At 38.0% G+C, this 20,736-nt stretch overlaps 20 non-coding genes across 20 annotated transcripts; 13 read left to right on the top strand and 7 right to left on the bottom strand.

Moving 5' to 3' along the window:
* Nucleotides 1–19: 19 nt before the first annotated feature.
* On the bottom strand, nt 20–101 carry TRNAS-UGA (transfer RNA serine (anticodon UGA)). Its single transcript has one exon. It is a non-coding gene; the product is annotated as a tRNA-Ser (tRNA).
* Nucleotides 102–224: 123 nt separating this feature from the next.
* On the top strand, nt 225–298 carry TRNAT-AGU (transfer RNA threonine (anticodon AGU)). The gene has a single exon. It is a non-coding gene; the product is annotated as a tRNA-Thr (tRNA).
* A 1,488-nt stretch (nt 299–1,786) lies between these two features.
* TRNAT-AGU (transfer RNA threonine (anticodon AGU)) lies at nt 1,787–1,860 on the top strand. Its single transcript has one exon. It is a non-coding gene; the product is annotated as a tRNA-Thr (tRNA).
* A 1,282-nt stretch (nt 1,861–3,142) lies between these two features.
* On the bottom strand, nt 3,143–3,224 carry TRNAS-UGA (transfer RNA serine (anticodon UGA)). Its single transcript has one exon. It is a non-coding gene; the product is annotated as a tRNA-Ser (tRNA).
* Nucleotides 3,225–3,347: 123 nt separating this feature from the next.
* On the top strand, nt 3,348–3,421 carry TRNAT-AGU (transfer RNA threonine (anticodon AGU)). The gene has a single exon. It is a non-coding gene; the product is annotated as a tRNA-Thr (tRNA).
* A 1,488-nt stretch (nt 3,422–4,909) lies between these two features.
* TRNAT-AGU (transfer RNA threonine (anticodon AGU)) lies at nt 4,910–4,983 on the top strand. Its single transcript has one exon. It is a non-coding gene; the product is annotated as a tRNA-Thr (tRNA).
* A 1,489-nt stretch (nt 4,984–6,472) lies between these two features.
* On the top strand, nt 6,473–6,546 carry TRNAT-AGU (transfer RNA threonine (anticodon AGU)). Its single transcript has one exon. It is a non-coding gene; the product is annotated as a tRNA-Thr (tRNA).
* A 3,048-nt stretch (nt 6,547–9,594) lies between these two features.
* Nucleotides 9,595–9,668, top strand: TRNAT-AGU (transfer RNA threonine (anticodon AGU)). Its single transcript has one exon. It is a non-coding gene; the product is annotated as a tRNA-Thr (tRNA).
* Nucleotides 9,669–10,950: 1,282 nt separating this feature from the next.
* TRNAS-UGA (transfer RNA serine (anticodon UGA)) lies at nt 10,951–11,032 on the bottom strand. Its single transcript has one exon. It is a non-coding gene; the product is annotated as a tRNA-Ser (tRNA).
* A 123-nt stretch (nt 11,033–11,155) lies between these two features.
* Nucleotides 11,156–11,229, top strand: TRNAT-AGU (transfer RNA threonine (anticodon AGU)). The gene has a single exon. It is a non-coding gene; the product is annotated as a tRNA-Thr (tRNA).
* A 1,282-nt stretch (nt 11,230–12,511) lies between these two features.
* On the bottom strand, nt 12,512–12,593 carry TRNAS-UGA (transfer RNA serine (anticodon UGA)). The gene has a single exon. It is a non-coding gene; the product is annotated as a tRNA-Ser (tRNA).
* A 123-nt stretch (nt 12,594–12,716) lies between these two features.
* TRNAT-AGU (transfer RNA threonine (anticodon AGU)) lies at nt 12,717–12,790 on the top strand. Its single transcript has one exon. It is a non-coding gene; the product is annotated as a tRNA-Thr (tRNA).
* Nucleotides 12,791–14,072: 1,282 nt separating this feature from the next.
* On the bottom strand, nt 14,073–14,154 carry TRNAS-UGA (transfer RNA serine (anticodon UGA)). Its single transcript has one exon. It is a non-coding gene; the product is annotated as a tRNA-Ser (tRNA).
* Nucleotides 14,155–14,277: 123 nt separating this feature from the next.
* On the top strand, nt 14,278–14,351 carry TRNAT-AGU (transfer RNA threonine (anticodon AGU)). Its single transcript has one exon. It is a non-coding gene; the product is annotated as a tRNA-Thr (tRNA).
* Nucleotides 14,352–15,837: 1,486 nt separating this feature from the next.
* On the top strand, nt 15,838–15,911 carry TRNAT-AGU (transfer RNA threonine (anticodon AGU)). Its single transcript has one exon. It is a non-coding gene; the product is annotated as a tRNA-Thr (tRNA).
* A 1,282-nt stretch (nt 15,912–17,193) lies between these two features.
* On the bottom strand, nt 17,194–17,275 carry TRNAS-UGA (transfer RNA serine (anticodon UGA)). Its single transcript has one exon. It is a non-coding gene; the product is annotated as a tRNA-Ser (tRNA).
* Nucleotides 17,276–17,398: 123 nt separating this feature from the next.
* TRNAT-AGU (transfer RNA threonine (anticodon AGU)) lies at nt 17,399–17,472 on the top strand. Its single transcript has one exon. It is a non-coding gene; the product is annotated as a tRNA-Thr (tRNA).
* Nucleotides 17,473–18,958: 1,486 nt separating this feature from the next.
* Nucleotides 18,959–19,032, top strand: TRNAT-AGU (transfer RNA threonine (anticodon AGU)). The gene has a single exon. It is a non-coding gene; the product is annotated as a tRNA-Thr (tRNA).
* Nucleotides 19,033–20,314: 1,282 nt separating this feature from the next.
* Nucleotides 20,315–20,396, bottom strand: TRNAS-UGA (transfer RNA serine (anticodon UGA)). The gene has a single exon. It is a non-coding gene; the product is annotated as a tRNA-Ser (tRNA).
* Nucleotides 20,397–20,519: 123 nt separating this feature from the next.
* TRNAT-AGU (transfer RNA threonine (anticodon AGU)) lies at nt 20,520–20,593 on the top strand. Its single transcript has one exon. It is a non-coding gene; the product is annotated as a tRNA-Thr (tRNA).
* The last annotated feature ends 143 nt before the right edge of the window (nt 20,594–20,736 follow it).

Below are 20,736 nucleotides of genomic sequence, written 5' to 3'. Positions count from 1 at the left end.
TTCTCTTCTTAAAATAGAACATTGTGAACAGGACTTGAACCTGTGCAGGGAGACCCCATTGGATTTCAAATCCAACGCCTTAACCACTCGGCCATCACAACTTATGTACCCTGACTGTTAAGACTTCTGGCAACTACACCTAAGGGGCTAGCCTAAAATATGAGATCAGTCTTTTGCTCTGAACTGAGCTGTGTGGTAGGACACCGTGAGAAGAGAAGAGCTTTGGTGCTGTGGCTTAGTTGGTTAAAGCGCCTGTCTAGTAAACAGGAGATCCTGAGTTCAAATCTCAGCAGTGCCTTGCTATTTGTTGCTTTAGTTTATTCACTTGTTTATTATTTAAGTTGACATAACTAAAGTATATGATGAATCAAATTCTTTATAGGCAATTAAAAATCTATCGGGTTTTTCATTGGTGACAGAGACCCCATGAATGTCATTGAGTTTTCTATAAGTAGTAAGTTCAATACAAAGTAATTATAGACCAGTAAGCTTAACATCCATTGTGGGAAAAACTTTTGAAGAGCTCTTAAAGGGACTCTGTTACCAGTTTATCAGGTCCCTAACTCCTAACTAGTCTAATTGGTGCTTTGCTGCTGATAACTACAGGGTGATTTGTAGTAAAAAAAATGTTTATTATTTGCAAAATTATGAGCATTTTCTAAATATGTAATTTAGCCTTTATTAGACATCTGGGAGGTAACAGCAGAAATTCTCCTGAGGTGGAGCTGACTCTCAGCATCTGATGCTGTCCTATCAGCATGAAGCTGCTTCACACACATTGTGAAACTCAAGCTACAGGGAAGGGGGATCAATTCAAACAGCCATAGCTCGGGCTGTGGGCCACCTAAAAAAAGCAGATTTGGTGGCATTTGAAAGACTGGATTCTACTCTTTCATATGACACCAAAATCACAGTTCTAGCTGTGACAGAACCGAAGATATCACCTGTTGAAAACACAGTCGGGAATGGACGCAGTGTACTATATGATCACACTGTGTTGCTGGACAGGGAAGGGGGAGAAGTTGTATGCTGATTGGACAGCGTCTTACAGAAAACATTAGCTGCCCAGAGTAAAAAGGAGTCATCTCCTATTTGGCTATTAGAGCTACATTAGTATATATAAATAAATGCTCATAACTTTGCAAATAAACGTTTTTAAAAAAAAAAAAAAAAAATCACACTGTAGTTATCAGCATCATAGCGCCTATTAGGCTAGTTAGGAAATTGGGAATTGATAAACTGGTGACAGAGTCCATTTAAGGGACTATATACAGTAGTATGTGACAGAAAATAGTATTATAATTGACAGCAAGCAGAGATTTACTAAGGACAGAAGTTGTCCAACCAACCTGATTTGTTTTTATCAAGAGGAAAATAAAAGTCTGGACAAATGGGATGCTGTAGTTATAGTGATTTATACTCTAAATATTGCTCGCTTTTCAGAGTTGTAAGCCAGGGGCACAGCTGGAACCACTATTATTAATGTAATTAATCAGTGATAAAGAGGATGGAATTAAAATAACTCTTTCTATAGGTGACAAACTTTAATATGTTTCTTGAAGTTCTCTTCTTAAAATAGAACGTTGTGAACAGGACTTGAACTTGTGCAGGGAGACCCCTTTGGATTTCAAATCCAACGCCTTAACCACTCGGCCATCACAACTTATGTACCCTGTCTGTTAAGACTTCTGGCAACTACACCTAAGGGGCTAGCCTAAAATATGAGATCAGTCTTTTGCTCTGAACTGAGCTGTGTGGTAGGACACCGTGAGAAGAAAAGTGCTTTGGTGCTGTGGCTTAGTTGGTTAAAGCGCCTGTCTAGTAAACAGGAGATCCTGAGTTCAAATCTCAGCAGTGCCTTGCTATTTGTTGCTTTAGTTTATTCACTTGTTTATTATTTAAGTTTACATAACTAAAGTATATGATGAATCAAATTCTTTATAGGCAATTAAAAATCTATCGGGTTTTTCATTGGTGACAGAGACCCCATGAATGTCATTGAGTTTTCTATAAGTAGTAAGTTCAATACAAAGTAATTATAGACCAGTAAGCTTAACATCCATTGTGGGAAAAACTTTTGAAGAGCTCTTAAAGGGACTCTGTTACCAGTTTATCAGGTCCCTAACTCCTAACTAGTCTAATTGGTGCTTTGCTGCTGATAACTACAGGGTGATTTGTAGTAAAAAAAATGTTTATTATTTGCAAAATTATGAGCATTTTCTAAATATGTAATTTAGCCTTTATTAGACATCTGGGAGGTAACAGCAGCAATTCTCCTGAGGTGGAGCTGACTCTCAGCATCTGATGCTGTCCTATCAGCATGAAGCTGCTTCACACACATTGTGAAACTCAAGCTACAGGGAAGGGGGATCAATTCAAACAGCCATAGCTCGGGCTGTGGGCCACCTAAAAAAAGCAGATTTGGTGGCATTTGAAAGACTGGATTCTACCCTTTCATATGACACCAAAATCACAGTTCTAGCTGTGACAGAACCGAAGATATCACCTGTTGAAAACACAGTCGGGAATGGACGCAGTGTACTATATGATCACACTGTGTTGCTGGACAGGGAAGGGGGAGAAGTTGTATGCTGATTGGACAGCGTCATACAGAAAACATTAGCTGCCCAGAGTAAAAAGGAGTCATCTCCTATTTGGCTATTAGAGCTACATTAGTATATATAAATAAATGCTCATAACTTTGCAAATAAACGTTTTTTAAAAAAAAACAACAAATCACACTGTAGTTATCAGCATCATAGCGCCTATTAGGCTAGTTAGGAAATTGGGAATTGATAAACTGGTGACAGAGTCCATTTAAGGGACTATATACAGGAGTATGTGACAGAAAATAGTATTATAATTGACAGCAAGCAGAGATTTACTAAGGACAGAAGTTGTCCAACCAACCTGATTTGTTTTTATCAAGAGGAAAATAAAAGTCTGGACAAATGGGATGCTGTAGTTATAGTGATTTATACTCTAAATATTGCTCGCTTTTCAGAGTTGTAAGCCAGGGGCACAGCTGGAACCACTATTATTAATGTAATTAATCAGTGATAAAGAGGATGGAATTAAAATAACTCTTTCTATAGGTGACAAACTTTAATATGTTTCTGGAAGTTCTCTTCTTAAAATAGAACATTGTGAACAGGACTTGAACCTGTGCAGGGAGACCCCATTGGATTTCAAATCCAACGCCTTAACCACTCGGCCATCACAACTTATGTACCCTGACTGTTAAGACTTCTGGCAACTACACCTAAGGGGCTAGCCTAAAATATGAGATCAGTCTTTTGCTCTGAACTGAGCTGTGTGGTAGGACACCATGAGAAGAGAAGAGCTTTGGTGCTGTGGCTTAGTTGGTTAAAGCGCCTGTCTAGTAAACAGGAGATCCTGAGTTCAAATCTCAGCAGTGCCTTGCTATTTGTTGCTTTAGTTTATTCACTTGTTTATTATTTAAGTTGACATAACTAAAGTATATGATGAATCAAATTCTTTATAGGCAATTAAAAATCTATCGGGTTTTTCATTGGTGACAGAGACCCCATGAATGTCATTGAGTTTTCTATAAGTAGTAAGTTCAATACAAAGTAATTATAGACCAGTAAGCTTAACATCCATTGTGGGAAAAACTTTTGAAGAGCTCTTAAAGGGACTCTGTTACCAGTTTATCAGGTCCCTAACTCCTAACTAGTCTAATTGGTGCTTTGCTGCTGATAACTACAGGGTGATTTGTAGTAAAAAAAATGTTTATTATTTGCAAAATTATGAGCATTTTCTAAATATGTAATTTAGCCTTTATTAGACATCTGGGAGGTAACAGCAGAAATTCTCCTGAGGTGGAGCTGACTCTCAGCATCTGATGCTGTCCTATCAGCATGAAGCTGCTTCACACACATTGTGAAACTCAAGCTACAGGGAAGGGGGATCAATTCAAACAGCCATAGCTCGGGCTGTGGGCCACCTAAAAAAAGCAGATTTGGTGGCATTTGAAAGACTGGATTCTACTCTTTCATATGACACCAAAATCACAGTTCTAGCTGTGACAGAACCGAAGATATCACCTGTTGAAAACACAGTCGGGAATGGACGCAGTGTACTATATGATCACACTGTGTTGCTGGACAGGGAAGGGGGAGAAGTTGTATGCTGATTGGACAGCGTCTTACAGAAAACATTAGCTGCCCAGAGTAAAAAGGAGTCATCTCCTATTTGGCTATTAGAGCTACATTAGTATATATAAATAAATGCTCATAACTTTGCAAATAAACGTTTTTAAAGAAAAAAAAAAAAAATCACACTGTAGTTATCAGCATCATAGCGCCTATTAGGCTAGTTAGGAAATTGGGAATTGATAAACTGGTGACAGAGTCCATTTAAGGGACTATATACAGTAGTATGTGACAGAAAATAGTATTATAATTGACAGCAAGCAGAGATTTACTAAGGACAGAAGTTGTCCAACCAACCTGATTTGTTTTTATCAAGAGGAAAATAAAAGTCTGGACAAATGGGATGCTGTAGTTATAGTGATTTATACTCTAAATATTGCTCGCTTTTCAGAGTTGTAAGCCAGGGGCACAGCTGGAACCACTATTATTAATGTAATTAATCAGTGATAAAGAGGATGGAATTAAAATAACACTTTCTATAGGTGACAAACTTTAATATGTTTCTTGAAGTTCTCTTCTTAAAATAGAACGTTGTGAACAGGACTTGAACTTGTGCAGGGAGACCCCTTTGGATTTCAAATCCAACGCCTTAACCACTCGGCCATCACAACTTATGTACCCTGACTGTTAAGACTTCTGGCAACTACACCTAAGGGGCTAGCCTAAAATATGAGATCAGTCTTTTGCTCTGAACTGAGCTGTGTGGTAGGACACCGTGAGAAGAAAAGTGCTTTGGTGCTGTGGCTTAGTTGGTTAAAGCGCCTGTCTAGTAAACAGGAGATCCTGAGTTCAAATCTCAGCAGTGCCTTGCTATTTGTTGCTTTAGTTTATTCACTTGTTTATTATTTAAGTTTACATAACTAAAGTATATGATGAATCAAATTCTTTATAGGCAATTAAAAATCTATCGGGTTTTTCATTGGTGACAGAGACCCCATGAATGTCATTGAGTTTTCTATAAGTAGTAAGTTCAATACAAAGTAATTATAGACCAGTAAGCTTAACATCCATTGTGGGAAAAACTTTTGAAGAGCTCTTAAAGGGACTCTGTTACCAGTTTATCAGGTCCCTAACTCCTAACTAGTCTAATTGGTGCTTTGCTGCTGATAACTACAGGGTGATTTGTAGTAAAAAAAAATGTTTATTATTTGCAAAATTATGAGCATTTTCTAAATATGTAATTTAGCCTTTATTAGACATCTGGGAGGTAACAGCAGCAATTCTCCTGAGGTGGAGCTGACTCTCAGCATCTGATGCTGTCCTATCAGCATGAAGCTGCTTCACACACATTGTGAAACTCAAGCTACAGGGAAGGGGGATCAATTCAAACAGCCATAGCTCGGGCTGTGGGCCACCTAAAAAAAGCAGATTTGGTGGCATTTGAAAGACTGGATTCTACCCTTTTCATATGACACCAAAATCACAGTTCTAGCTGTGACAGAACCGAAGATATCACCTGTTGAAAACACAGTCGGGAATGGACGCAGTGTACTATATGATCACACTGTGTTGCTGGACAGGGAAGGGGGAGAAGTTGTATGCTGATTGGACAGCGTCATACAGAAAACATTAGCTGCCCAGAGTAAAAAGGAGTCATCTCCTATTTGGCTATTAGAGCTACATTAGTATATATAAATAAATGCTCATAACTTTGCAAATAAACGTTTTTTAAAAAAAAACAACAAATCACACTGTAGTTATCAGCATCATAGCGCCTATTAGGCTAGTTAGGAAATTGGGAATTGATAAACTGGTGACAGAGTCCATTTAAGGGACTATATACAGGAGTATGTGACAGAAAATAGTATTATAATTGACAGCAAGCAGAGATTTACTAAGGACAGAAGTTGTCCAACCAACCTGATTTGTTTTTATCAAGAGGAAAATAAAAGTCTGGACAAATGGGATGCTGTAGTTATAGTGATTTATACTCTAAATATTGCTCGCTTTTCAGAGTTGTAAGCCAGGGGCACAGCTGGAACCACTATTATTAATGTAATTAATCAGTGATAAAGAGGATTGAATTAAAATAACTCTTTCTATAGGTGACAAACTTTAATATGTTTCTGGAAGTTCTCTTCTTAAAATAGAACGTTGTGAACAGGACTTGAACTTGTGCAGGGAGACCCCTTTGGATTTCAAATCCAACCCCTTAACCACTCGGCCATCACAACTTATGTACCCTGACTGTTAAGACTTCTGGCAACTACACCTAAGGGGCTAGCCTAAAATATGAGATCAGTCTTTTGCTCTGAACTGAGCTGTGTGGTAGGACACCGTGAGAAGAAAAGTGCTTTGGTGCTGTGGCTTAGTTGGTTAAAGCGCCTGTCTAGTAAACAGGAGATCCTGAGTTCAAATCTCAGCAGTGCCTTGCTATTTGTTGCTTTAGTTTATTCACTTGTTTATTATTTAAGTTTACATAACTAAAGTATATGATGAATCAAATTCTTTATAGGCAATTAAAAATCTATCGGGTTTTTCATTGGTGACAGAGACCCCATGAATGTCATTGAGTTTTCTATAAGTAGTAAGTTCAATACAAAGTAATTATAGACCAGTAAGCTTAACATCCATTGTGGGAAAAACTTTTGAAGAGCTCTTAAAGGGACTCTGTTACCAGTTTATCAGGTCCCTAACTCCTAACTAGTCTAATTGGTGCTTTGCTGCTGATAACTACAGGGTGATTTGTAGTAAAAAAAATGTTTATTATTTGCAAAATTATGAGCATTTTCTAAATATGTAATTTAGCCTTTATTAGACATCTGGGAGGTAACAGCAGCAATTCTCCTGAGGTGGAGCTGACTCTCAGCATCTGATGCTGTCCTATCAGCATGAAGTTGCTTCACACACATTGTGAAACTCAAGCTACAGGGAAGGAGGATCAATTCAAACAGCCATATCTCGGGCTGTGGGCCACCTAAAAAAAGCAGATTTGGTGGCATTTGAAAGACTGGATTCTACTCTTTCATATGACACCAAAATCACAGTTCTAGCTGTGACAGAACCGAAGATATCACCTGTTGAAAACACAGTCGGGAATGGACGCAGTGTACTATATGATCACACTGTGTTGCTGGACAGGGAAGGGGGAGAAGTTGTATGCTGATTGGACAGCGTCATACAGAAAACATTAGCTGCCCAGAGTAAAAAGGAGTCATCTCCTATTTGGCTATTAGAGCTACATTAGTATATATAAATAAATGCTCATAACTTTGCAAATAAACGTTTTTTAAAAAAAAACAACAAATCACACTGTAGTTATCAGCATCATAGCGCCTATTAGGCTAGTTAGGAAATTGGGAATTGATAAACTGGTGACAGAGTCCATTTAAGGGACTATATACAGGAGTATGTGACAGAAAATAGTATTATAATTGACAGCAAGCAGAGATTTACTAAGGACAGAAGTTGTCCAACCAACCTGATTTGTTTTTATCAAGAGGAAAATAAAAGTCTGGACAAATGGGATGCTGTAGTTATAGTGATTTATACTCTAAATATTGCTCGCTTTTCAGAGTTGTAAGCCAGGGGCACAGCTGGAACCACTATTATTAATGTAATTAATCAGTGATAAAGAGGATGGAATTAAAATAACTCTTTCTATAGGTGACAAACTTTAATATGTTTCTGGAAGTTCTCTTCTTAAAAAAGAACATTGTGAACAAGACTTGAACCTGTGCAGGGAGACCCCATTGGATTTCAAATCCAACGCCTTAACCACTCGGCCATCACAACTTATGTACCCTGACTGTTAAGACTTCTGGCAACTACACCTAAGGGGCTAGCCTAAAATATGAGATCAGTCTTTTGCTCCGAACTGAGCTGTGTGGTAGGACACCGTGAGAAGAGAAGAGCTTTGGTGCTGTGGCTTAGTTGGTTAAAGTGCCTGTCTAGTAAACAGGAGATCCTGAGTTCAAATCTCAGCAGTGCCTTGCTATTTGTTGCTTTAGTTTATTCACTTGTTTATTATTTAAGTTTACATAACTAAAGTATATGATGAATCAAATTCTTTATAGGCAATTAAAAATCTATCGGGTTTTTCATTGGTGACAGAGACCCCATGAATGTCATTGAGTTTTCTATAAGTAGTAAGTTCAATACAAAGTAATTATAGACCAGTAAGCTTAACATCCATTGTGGGAAAAACTTTTGAAGAGCTCTTAAAGGGACTCTGTTACCAGTTTATCAGGTCCCTAACTCCTAACTAGTCTAATTGGTGCTTTGCTGCTGATAACTACAGGGTGATTTGTAGTAAAAAAAATGTTTATTATTTGCAAAATTATGAGCATTTTCTAAATATGTAATTTAGCCTTTATTAGACATCTGGGAGGTAACAGCAGCAATTCTCCTGAGGTGGAGCTGACTCTCAGCATCTGATGCTGTCCTATCAGCATGAAGCTGCTTCACACACATTGTGAAACTCAAGCTACAGGGAAGGGGGATCAATTCAAACAGCCATAGCTCGGGCTGTGGGCCACCTAAAAAAAGCAGATTTGGTGGCATTTGAAAGACTGGATTCTACCCTTTCATATGACACCAAAATCACAGTTCTAGCTGTGACAGAACCAAAGATATCACCTGTTGAAAACACAGTCGGGAATGGACGCAGTGTACTATATGATCACACTGTGTTGCTGGACAGGGAAGGGGGAGAAGTTGTATGCTGATTGGACAGCGTCATACAGAAAACATTAGCTGCCCAGAGTAAAAAGGAGTCATCTCCTATTTGGCTATTAGAGCTACATTAGTATATATAAATAAATGCTCATAACTTTGCAAATAAACGTTTTTTAAAAAAAAACAACAAATCACACTGTAGTTATCAGCATCATAGCGCCTATTAGGCTAGTTAGGAAATTGGGAATTGATAAACTGGTGACAGAGTCCATTTAAGGGACTATATACAGGAGTATGTGACAGAAAATAGTATTATAATTGACAGCAAGCAGAGATTTACTAAGGACAGAAGTTGTCCAACCAACCTGATTTGTTTTTATCAAGAGGAAAATAAAAGTCTGGACAAATGGGATGCTGTAGTTATAGTGATTTATACTCTAAATATTGCTCGCTTTTCAGAGTTGTAAGCCAGGGGCACAGCTGGAACCACTATTATTAATGTAATTAATCAGTGATAAAGAGGATTGAATTAAAATAACTCTTTCTATAGGTGACAAACTTTAATATGTTTCTGGAAGTTCTCTTCTTAAAATAGAACGTTGTGAACAGGACTTGAACTTGTGCAGGGAGACCCCTTTGGATTTCAAATCCAACCCCTTAACCACTCGGCCATCACAACTTATGTACCCTGACTGTTAAGACTTCTGGCAACTACACCTAAGGGGCTAGCCTAAAATATGAGATCAGTCTTTTGCTCTGAACTGAGCTGTGTGGTAGGACACCGTGAGAAGAAAAGTGCTTTGGTGCTGTGGCTTAGTTGGTTAAAGCGCCTGTCTAGTAAACAGGAGATCCTGAGTTCAAATCTCAGCAGTGCCTTGCTATTTGTTGCTTTAGTTTATTCACTTGTTTATTATTTAAGTTTACATAACTAAAGTATATGATGAATCAAATTCTTTATAGGCAATTAAAAATCTATCGGGTTTTTCATTGGTGACAGAGACCCCATGAATGTCATTGAGTTTTCTATAAGTAGTAAGTTCAATACAAAGTAATTATAGACCAGTAAGCTTAACATCCATTGTGGGAAAAACTTTTGAAGAGCTCTTAAAGGGACTCTGTTACCAGTTTATCAGGTCCCTAACTCCTAACTAGTCTAATTGGTGCTTTGCTGCTGATAACTACAGGGTGATTTGTAGTAAAAAAAATGTTTATTATTTGCAAAATTGTGAGCATTTTCTAAATATGTAATTTAGCCTTTATTAGACATCTGGGAGGTAACAGCAGCAATTCTCCTGAGGTGGAGCTGACTCTCAGCATCTGATGCTGTCCTATCAGCATGAAGTTGCTTCACACACATTGTGAAACTCAAGCTACAGGGAAGGGGGATCAATTCAAACAGCCATAGGTCGGGCTGTGGGCCACCTAAAAAAAGCAGATTTGGTGGCATTTGAAAGACTGGATTCTACTCTTTCATATGACACCAAAATCACAGTTCTAGCTGTGACAGAACCGAATATATCACCTGTTGAAAACACAGTCGGGAATGGACGCAGTGTACTATATGATCACACTGTGTTGCTGGACAGGGAAGGGGGAGAAGTTGTATGCTGATTGGACAGCGTCATACAGAAAACATTAGCTGCCCAGAGTAAAAAGGAGTCATCTCCTATTTGGCTATTAGAGCTACATTAGTATATATAAATAAATGCTCATAACTTTGCAAATAAACGGTTTTTTTAAAAAAAAAAAAAATCACACTGTAGTTATCAGCATCATAGCGCCTATTAGGCTAGTTAGGAAATTGGGAATTGATAAACTGGTGACAGAGTCCTTTTAAGGGACTATATACAGGAGTATGTGACAGAAAATAGTATTATAATTGACAGCAAGCAGAGATTTACTAAGGACAGAAGTTGTCCAACCAACCTGATTTGTTTTTATCAAGAGGAAAATAAAAGTCTGGACAAATGGGATGCTGTAGTTATAGTGATTTATACTCTAAATATTGCTCGCTTTTCAGAGTTGTAAGCCAGGGGCACAGCTGGAACCACTATTATTAATGTAATTAATCAGTGATAAAGAGGATGGAATTAAAATAACTCTTTCTATAGGTGACAAACTTTAATATGTTTCTGGAAGTTCTCTTCTTAAAATAGAACGTTGTGAACAGGACTTGAACCTGTGCAGGGAGACCCCATTGGATTTCAAATCCAACGCCTTAACCACTCGGCCATCACAACTTATGCACCCTGACTGTTAAGACTTCTGGCAACTACACCTAAGGGGCTAGCCTAAAATATGAGATCAGTCTTTTGCTCTGAACTGAGCTGTGTGGTAGGACACCGTGAGAAGAAAAGTGCTTTGGTGCTGTGGCTTAGTTGGTTAAAGCGCCTGTCTAGTAAACAGGAGATCCTGAGTTCAAATCTCAGCAGTGCCTTGCTATTTGTTGCTTTAGTTTATTCACTTGTTTATTATTTAAGTTTACATAACTAAAGTATATGATGAATCAAATTCTTTATAGGCAATTAAAAATCTATCGGGTTTTTCATTGGTGACAGAGACCCCATGAATGTCATTGAGTTTTCTATAAGTAGTAAGTTCAATACAAAGTAATTATAGACCAGTAAGCTTAACATCCATTGTGGGAAAAACTTTTGAAGAGCTCTTAAAGGGACTCTGTTACCAGTTTATCAGGTCCCTAACTCCTAACTAGTCTAATTGGTGCTTTGCTGCTGATAACTACAGGGTGATTTGTAGTAAAAAAAATGTTTATTATTTGCAAAATTATGAGCATTTTCTAAATATGTAATTTAGCCTTTATTAGACATCTGGGAGGTAACAGCAGCAATTCTCCTGAGGTGGAGCTGACTCTCAGCATCTGATGCTGTCCTATCAGCATGAAGCTGCTTCACACACATTGTGAAACTCAAGCTACAGGGAAGGGGGATCAATTCAAACAGCCATAGCTCGGGCTGTGGGCCACCTAAAAAAGCAGATTTGGTGGCATTTGAAAGACTGGATTCTACTCTTTCATATGACACCAAAATCACAGTTCTAGCTGTGACAGAACCGAAGATATCACCTGTTGAAAACACAGTCGGGAATGGACGCAGTGTACTATATGATCACACTGTGTTGCTGGACAGGGAAGGGGGAGAAGTTGTATGCTGATTGGACAGCGTCTTACAGAAAACATTAGCTGCCCAGAGTAAAAAGGAGTCATCTCCTATTTGGCTATTAGAGCTACATTAGTATATATAAATAAATGCTCATAACTTTGCAAATAAACGTTTTTTTAAAAAAAAAAAAAAAATCACACTGTAGTTATCAGCATCATAGCGCCTATTAGGCTAGTTAGGAAATTGGGAATTGATAAACTGGTGACAGAGTCCATTTAAGGGACTATATACAGGAGTATGTGACAGAAAATAGTATTATAATTGACAGCAAGCAGAGATTTACTAAGGACAGAAGTTGTCCAACCAACCTGATTTGTTTTTATCAAGAGGAAAATAAAAGTCTGGACAAATGGGATGCTGTAGTTATAGTGATTTATACTCTAAATATTGCTCGCTTTTCAGAGTTGTAAGCCAGGGGCACAGCTGGAACCACTATTATTAATGTAATTAATCAGTGATAAAGAGGATGGAATTAAAATAACTCTTTCTATAGGTGACAAACTTTAATATGTTTCTGGAAGTTCTCTTCTTAAAATAGAACGTTGTGAACAGGACTTGAACCTGTGCAGGGAGACCCCATTGGATTTCAAATCCAACGCCTTAACCACTCGGCCATCACAACTTATGCACCCTGACTGTTAAGACTTCTGGTAACTACACCTAAGGGGCTAGCCTAAAATATGAGATCAGTCTTTTGCTCTGAACTGAGCTGTGTGGTAGGACACCGTGAGAAGAAAAGTGCTTTGGTGCTGTGGCTTAGTTGGTTAAAGCGCCTGTCTAGTAAACAGGAGATCCTGAGTTCAAATCTCAGCAGTGCCTTGCTATTTGTTGCTTTAGTTTATTCACTTGTTTATTATTTAAGTTTACATAACTAAAGTATATGATGAATCAAATTCTTTATAGGCAATTAAAAATCTATCGGGTTTTTCATTGGTGACAGAGACCCCATGAATGTCATTGAGTTTTCTATAAGTAGTAAGTTCAATACAAAGTAATTATAGACCAGTAAGCTTAACATCCATTGTGGGAAAAACTTTTGTAGAGCTCTTAAAGGGACTCTGTTACCAGTTTATCAGGTCCCTAACTCCTAACTAGTCTAATTGGTGCTTTGCTGCTGATAACTACAGGGTGATTTGTAGTAAAAAAAATGTTTATTATTTGCAAAATTATGAGCATTTTCTAAATATGTAATTTAGCCTTTATTAGACATCTGGGAGGTAACAGCAGCAATTCTCCTGAGGTGGAGCTGACTCTCAGCATCTGATGCTGTCCTATCAGCATGAAGTTGCTTCACACACATTGTGAAACTCAAGCTACAGGGAAGGGGGATCAATTCAAACAGCCATAGCTCGGGCTGTGGGCCACCTAAAAAAAGCAGATTTGGTGGCATTTGAAAGACTGGATTCTACTCTTTCATATGACACCAAAATCACAGTTCTAGCTGTGACAGAACCGAAGATATCACCTGTTGAAAACACAGTCGGGAATGGACGCAGTGTACTATATGATCACACTGTGTTGCTGGACAGGGAAGGGGGAGAAGTTGTATGCTGATTGGACAGCGTCATACAGAAAACATTAGCTGCCCAGAGTAAAAAGGAGTCATCTCCTATTTGGCTATTAGAGCTACATTAGTATATATAAATAAATGCTCATAACTTTGCAAATAAACGTTTTTTTTAAAAAAAAAAAAAATCACACTGTAGTTATCAGCATCATAGCGCCTATTAGGCTAGTTAGGAAATTGGGAATTGATAAACTGGTGACAGAGTCCTTTTAAGGGACTATATACAGGAGTATGTGACAGAAAATAGTATTATAATTGACAGCAAGCAGAGATTTACTAAGGACAGAAGTTGTCCAACCAACCTGATTTGTTTTTATCAAGAGGAAAATAAAAGTCTGGACAAATGGGATGCTGTAGTTATAGTGATTTATACTCTAAATATTGCTCGCTTTTCAGAGTTGTAAGCCAGGGGCACAGCTGGAACCACTATTATTAATGTAATTAATCAGTGATAAAGAGGATGGAATTAAAATAACTCTTTCTATAGGTGACAAACTTTAATATGTTTCTGGAAGTTCTCTTCTTAAAATAGAACGTTGTGAACAGGACTTGAACCTGTGCAGGGAGACCCCATTGGATTTCAAATCCAATGCCTTAACCACTCAGCCATCACAACTTATGCACCCTGACTGTTAAGACTTCTGGCAACTACACCTAAGGGGCTAGCCTAAAATATGAGATCAGTCTTTTGCTCTGAACTGAGCTGTGTGGTAGGACACCGTGAGAAGAAAAGTGCTTTGGTGCTGTGGCTTAGTTGGTTAAAGCGCCTGTCTAGTAAACAGGAGATCCTGAGTTCAAATCTCAGCAGTGCCTTGCTATTTGTTGCTTTAGTTTATTCACTTGTTTATTATTTAAGTTTACATAACTAAAGTATATGATGAATCAAATTCTTTATAGGCAATTAAAAATCTATCGGGTTTTTCATTGGTGACAGAGACCCCATGAATGTCATTGAGTTTTCTATAAGTAGTAAGTTCAATACAAAGTAATTATAGACCAGTAAGCTTAACATATATTGTGGGAAAAACTTTTGAAGAGCTCTTAAAGGGACTCTGTTACCAGTTTATCAGGTCCCTAACTCCTAACTAGTCTAATTGGTGCTTTGCTGCTGATAACTACAGGGTGATTTGTAGTAAAAAAAATGTTTATTATTTGCAAAATTATGAGCATTTTCTAAATATGTAATTTAACCCTTATTAGACATCTGGGAGGTAACAGCAGCAATTCTCCTGAGGTGGAGCTCACTCTCAGCATCTGATGCTGTCCTATCAGCATGAAGTTGCTTCACACACATTGTGAAACTCAAGCTACAGGGAAGGAGGATCAATTCAAACAGCCATATCTCGGGCTGTGGGCCACCTAAAAAGCAGATTTGGTGGCATTTGAAAGACTGGATTCTACTCTTTCATATGACACCAAAATCACAGTTCTAGCTGTGACAGAACCGAAGATATCACCTGTTGAAAACACAGTCGGGAATGGACGCAGTGTACTATATGATCACACTGTGTTGCTGGACAGGGAAGGGGGAGAAGTTGTATGCTGATTGGACAGCGTCTTACAGAAAACATTAGCTGCCCAGAGTAAAAAGGAGTCATCTCCTATTTGGCTATTAGAGCTACATTAGTATATATAAATAAATGCTCATAACTCTGCAAATAAACGTTTTTTTAAAAAAAAACAACAAATCACACTGTAGTTATCAGCATCATAGCGCCTATTAGGCTAGTTAGGAAATTGGGAATTGATAAACTGGTGACAGAGTCCATTTAAGGGACTATATACAGGAGTATGTGACAGAAAATAGTATTATAATTGACAGCAAGCAGAGATTTACTAAGGACAGAAGTTGTCCAACCAACCTGATTTGTTTTTATCAAGAGGAAAATAAAAGTCTGGACAAATGGGATGCTGTAGTTATAGTGATTTATACTCTGAATATTGCTCGCTTTTCAGAGTTGTAAGCCAGGGGCACAGCTGGAACCACTATTATTAATGTAATTAATCAGTGATAAAGAGGATGGAATTAAAATAACTCTTTCTATAGGTGACAAACTTTAATATGTTTCTGGAAGTTCTCTTCTTAAAATAGAACGTTGTGAACAGGATTTGAACTTGTGCAGGGAGACCCCTTTGGATTTCAAATCCAACGCCTTAACCACTCGGCCATCACAACTTATGTACCCTGACTGTTAAGACTTCTGGCAACTACACCTAAGGGGCTAGCCTAAAATATGAGATCAGTCTTTTGCTCTGAACTGAGCTGTGTGGTAGGACACCGTGAGAAGAAAAGTGCTTTGGTGCTGTGGCTTAGTTGGTTAAAGCGCCTGTCTAGTAAACAGGAGATCCTGAGTTCAAATCTCAGCAGTGCCTTGCTATTTGTTGCTTTAGTTTATTCACTTGTTTATTATTTAAGTTTACATAACTAAAGTATATGATGAATCAAATTCTTTATAGGCAATTAAAAATCTATCGGGTTTTTCATTGGTGACAGAGACCCCATGAATGTCATTGAGTTTTCTATAAGTAGTAAGTTCAATACAAAGTAATTATAGACCAGTAAGCTTAACATCCATTGTGGGAAAAACTTTTGAAGCGCTCTTAAAGGGACTCTGTTACCAGTTTATCAGGTCCCTAACTCCTAACTAGTCTAATTGGTGCTTTGCTGCTGATAACTACAGGGTGATTTGTAGTAAAAAAAATGTTTATTATTTGCAAAATTATGAGCATTTTCTAAATATGTAATTTAGCCTTTATTAGACATCTGGGAGGTAACAGCAGCAATTCTCCTGAGGTGGAGCTGACTCTCAGCATCTGATGCTGTCCTATCAGCATAAAGTTGCTTCACACACATTGTGAAACTCAAGCTACAGGGAAGGAGGATCAATTCAAACAGCCATATCTCGGGCTGTGGGCCACCTAAAAAAGCAGATTTGGTGGCATTTGAAAGACTGGATTCTACTCTTTCATATGACACCAAAATCACAGTTCTAGCTGTGACAGAACCGAAGATATCACCTGTTGAAAACACAGTCGGGAATGGACGCAGTGTACTATATGATCACACTGTGTTGCTGGACAGGGAAGGGGGAGAAGTTGTATGCTGATTGGACAGCGTCATACAGAAAACATTAGCTGCCCAGAGTAAAAAGGAGTCATCTCCTATTTGGCTATTAGAGCTACATTAGTATATATAAATAAATGCTCATTACTTTGCAAATAAACGTTTTTTTAAAAAAAAACAACAAATCACACTGTAGTTATCAGCATCATAGCGCCTATTAGGCTAGTTAGGAAATTAGGAATTGATAAACTGGTGACAGAGTCCTTTTAAGGGACTATATACAGGAGTATGTGACAGAAAATAGTATTATCATTGACAGCAAGCAGAGATTTACTAAGGACAGAAGTTGTCCAACCAACCTGATTTGTTTTTATCAAGAGGAAAATAAAAGTCTGGACAAATGGGATGCTGTAGTTATAGTGATTTATACTCTAAATATTGCTCGCTTTTCAGAGTTGTAAGCCAGGGGCACAGCTGGAACCACTATTATTAATGTAATTAATCAGTGATAAAGAGGATGGAATTAAAATAACTCTTTCTATAGGTGACAAACTTTAATATGTTTCTGGAAGTTCTCTTCTTAAAATAGAACGTTGTGAACAGGACTTGAACCTGTGCAGGGAGACCCCATTGGATTTCAAATCCAATGCCTTAACCACTCAGCCATCACAACTTATGCACCCTGACTGTTAAGACTTCTGGCAACTACACCTAAGGGGCTAGCCTAAAATATGAGATCAGTCTTTTGCTCTGAACTGAGCTGTGTGGTAGGACACCGTGAGAAGAAAAGTGCTTTGGTGCTGTGGCTTAGTTGGTTAAAGCGCCTGTCTAGTAAACAGGAGATCCTGAGTTCAAATCTCAGCAGTGCCTTGCTATTTGTTGCTTTAGTTTATTCACTTGTTTATTATTTAAGTTTACATAACTAAAGTATATGATGAATCAAATTCTTTATAGGCAATTAAAAATCTATCGGGTTTTTCATTGGTGACAGAGACCCCATGAATGTCATTGAGTTTTCTATAAGTAGTAAGTTCAATACAAAGTAATTATAGACCAGTAAGCTTAACATATATTGTGGGAAAAACTTTTGAAGAGCTCTTAAAGGGACTCTGTTACCAGTTTATCAGGTCCCTAACTCCTAACTAGTCTAATTGGTGCTTTGCTGCTGATAACTACAGGGTGATTTGTAGTAAAAAAAATGTTTATTATTTGCAAAATTATGAGCATTTTCTAAATATGTAATTTAGCCCTTATTAGACATCTGGGAGGTAACAGCAGCAATTCTCCTGAGGTGGAGCTCACTCTCAGCATCTGATGCTGTCCTATCAGCATGAAGTTGCTTCACACACATTGTGAAACTCAAGCTACAGGGAAGGAGGATCAATTCAAACAGCCATATCTCGGGCTGTGGGCCACCTAAAAAGCAGATTTGGTGGCATTTGAAAGACTGGATTCTACTCTTTCATATGACACCAAAATCACAGTTCTAGCTGTGACAGAACCGAAGATATCACCTGTTGAAAACACAGTCGGGAATGGACGCAGTGTACTATATGATCACACTGTGTTGCTGGACAGGGAAGGGGGAGAAGTTGTATGCTGATTGGACAGCGTCTTACAGAAAACATTAGCTGCCCAGAGTAAAAAGGAGTCATCTCCTATTTGGCTATTAGAGCTACATTAGTATATATAAATAAATGCTCATAACTCTGCAAATAAACGTTTTTTTAAAAAAAAACAACAAATCACACTGTAGTTATCAGCATCATAGCGCCTATTAGGCTAGTTAGGAAATTGGGAATTGATAAACTGGTGACAGAGTCCATTTAAGGGACTATATACAGGAGTATGTGACAGAAAATAGTATTATAATTGACAGCAAGCAGAGATTTACTAAGGACAGAAGTTGTCCAACCAACCTGATTTGTTTTTATCAAGAGGAAAATAAAAGTCTGGACAAATGGGATGCTGTAGTTATAGTGATTTATACTCTGAATATTGCTCGCTTTTCAGAGTTGTAAGCCAGGGGCACAGCTGGAACCACTATTATTAATGTAATTAATCAGTGATAAAGAGGATGGAATTAAAATAACTCTTTCTATAGGTGACAAACTTTAATATGTTTCTGGAAGTTCTCTTCTTAAAATAGAACGTTGTGAACAGGATTTGAACTTGTGCAGGGAGACCCCTTTGGATTTCAAATCCAACGCCTTAACCACTCGGCCATCACAACTTATGTACCCTGACTGTTAAGACTTCTGGCAACTACACCTAAGGGGCTAGCCTAAAATATGAGATCAGTCTTTTGCTCTGAACTGAGCTGTGTGGTAGGACACCGTGAGAAGAAAAGTGCTTTGGTGCTGTGGCTTAGTTGGTTAAAGCGCCTGTCTAGTAAACAGGAGATCCTGAGTTCAAATCTCAGCAGTGCCTTGCTATTTGTTGCTTTAGTTTATTCACTTGTTTATTATTTAAGTTTACATAACTAAAGTATATGATGAATCAAATTCTTTATAGGCAATTAAAAATCTATCGGGTTTTTCATTGGTGACAGAGACCCCATGAATGTCATTGAGTTTTCTATAAGTAGTAAGTTCAATACAAAGTAATTATAGACCAGTAAGCTTAACATCCATTGTGGGAAAAACTTTTGAAGCGCTCTTAAAGGGACTCTGTTACCAGTTTATCAGGTCCCTAACTCCTAACTAGTCTAATTGGTGCTTTGCTGCTGATAACTACAGGGTGATTTGTAGTAAAAAAAATGTTTATTATTTGCAAAATTATGAGCATTTTCTAAATATGTAATTTAGCCTTTATTAGACATCTGGGAGGTAACAGCAGCAATTCTCCTGAGGTGGAGCTGACTCTCAGCATCTGATGCTGTCCTATCAGCATAAAGTTGCTTCACACACATTGTGAAACTCAAGCTACAGGGAAGGAGGATCAATTCAAACAGCCATATCTCGGGCTGTGGGCCACCTAAAAAAGCAGATTTGGTGGCATTTGAAAGACTGGATTCTACTCTTTCATATGACACCAAAATCACAGTTCTAGCTGTGACAGAACCGAAGATATCACCTGTTGAAAACACAGTCGGGAATGGACGCAGTGTACTATATGATCACACTGTGTTGCTGGACAGGGAAGGGGGAGAAGTTGTATGCTGATTGGACAGCGTCATACAGAAAACATTAGCTGCCCAGAGTAAAAAGGAGTCATCTCCTATTTGGCTATTAGAGCTACATTAGTATATATAAATAAATGCTCATTACTTTGCAAATAAACGTTTTTTTAAAAAAAAACAACAAATCACACTGTAGTTATCAGCATCATAGCGCCTATTAGGCTAGTTAGGAAATTAGGAATTGATAAACTGGTGACAGAGTCCTTTTAAGGGACTATATACAGGAGTATGTGACAGAAAATAGTATTATCATTGACAGCAAGCAGAGATTTACTAAGGACAGAAGTTGTCCAACCAACCTGATTTGTTTTTATCAAGAGGAAAATAAAAGTCTGGACAAATGGGATGCTGTAGTTATAGTGATTTATACTCTAAATATTGCTCGCTTTTCAGAGTTGTAAGCCAGGGGCACAGCTGGAACCACTATTATTAATGTAATTAATCAGTGATAAAGAGGATGGAATTAAAATAACTCTTTCTATAGGTGACAAACTTTAATATGTTTCTGGAAGTTCTCTTCTTAAAATAGAACGTTGTGAACAGGACTTGAACCTGTGCAGGGAGACCCCATTGGATTTCAAATCCAACGCCTTAACCACTCGGCCATCACAACTTATGCACCCTGACTGTTAAGACTTCTGGCAACTACACCTAAGGGGCTAGCCTAAAATATGAGATCAGTCTTTTGCTCTGAACTGAGCTGTGTGGTAGGACACCGTGAGAAGAAAAGTGCTTTGGTGCTGTGGCTTAGTTGGTTAAAGCGCCTGTCTAGTAAACAGGAGATCCTGAGTTCAAATCTCAGCAGTGCCTTGCTATTTGTTGCTTTAGTTTATTCACTTGTTTATTATTTAAGTTTACATAACTAAAGTATATGATGAATCAAATTCTTTATAGGCAATTAAAAATCTATCGGGTTTTTCATTGGTGACAGAGACCCCATGAATGTCATTGAG

This window comes from Rhinoderma darwinii (assembly GCF_050947455.1).
Source record: "Rhinoderma darwinii isolate aRhiDar2 chromosome 3 unlocalized genomic scaffold, aRhiDar2.hap1 SUPER_3_unloc_15, whole genome shotgun sequence".
Classification (NCBI taxonomy): Eukaryota; Metazoa; Chordata; class Amphibia; order Anura; family Rhinodermatidae; genus Rhinoderma; species Rhinoderma darwinii.
The sequence above is the reverse complement of the archived record's forward strand: the minus strand, read 5'-3'. Positions and strand labels throughout refer to the sequence as shown.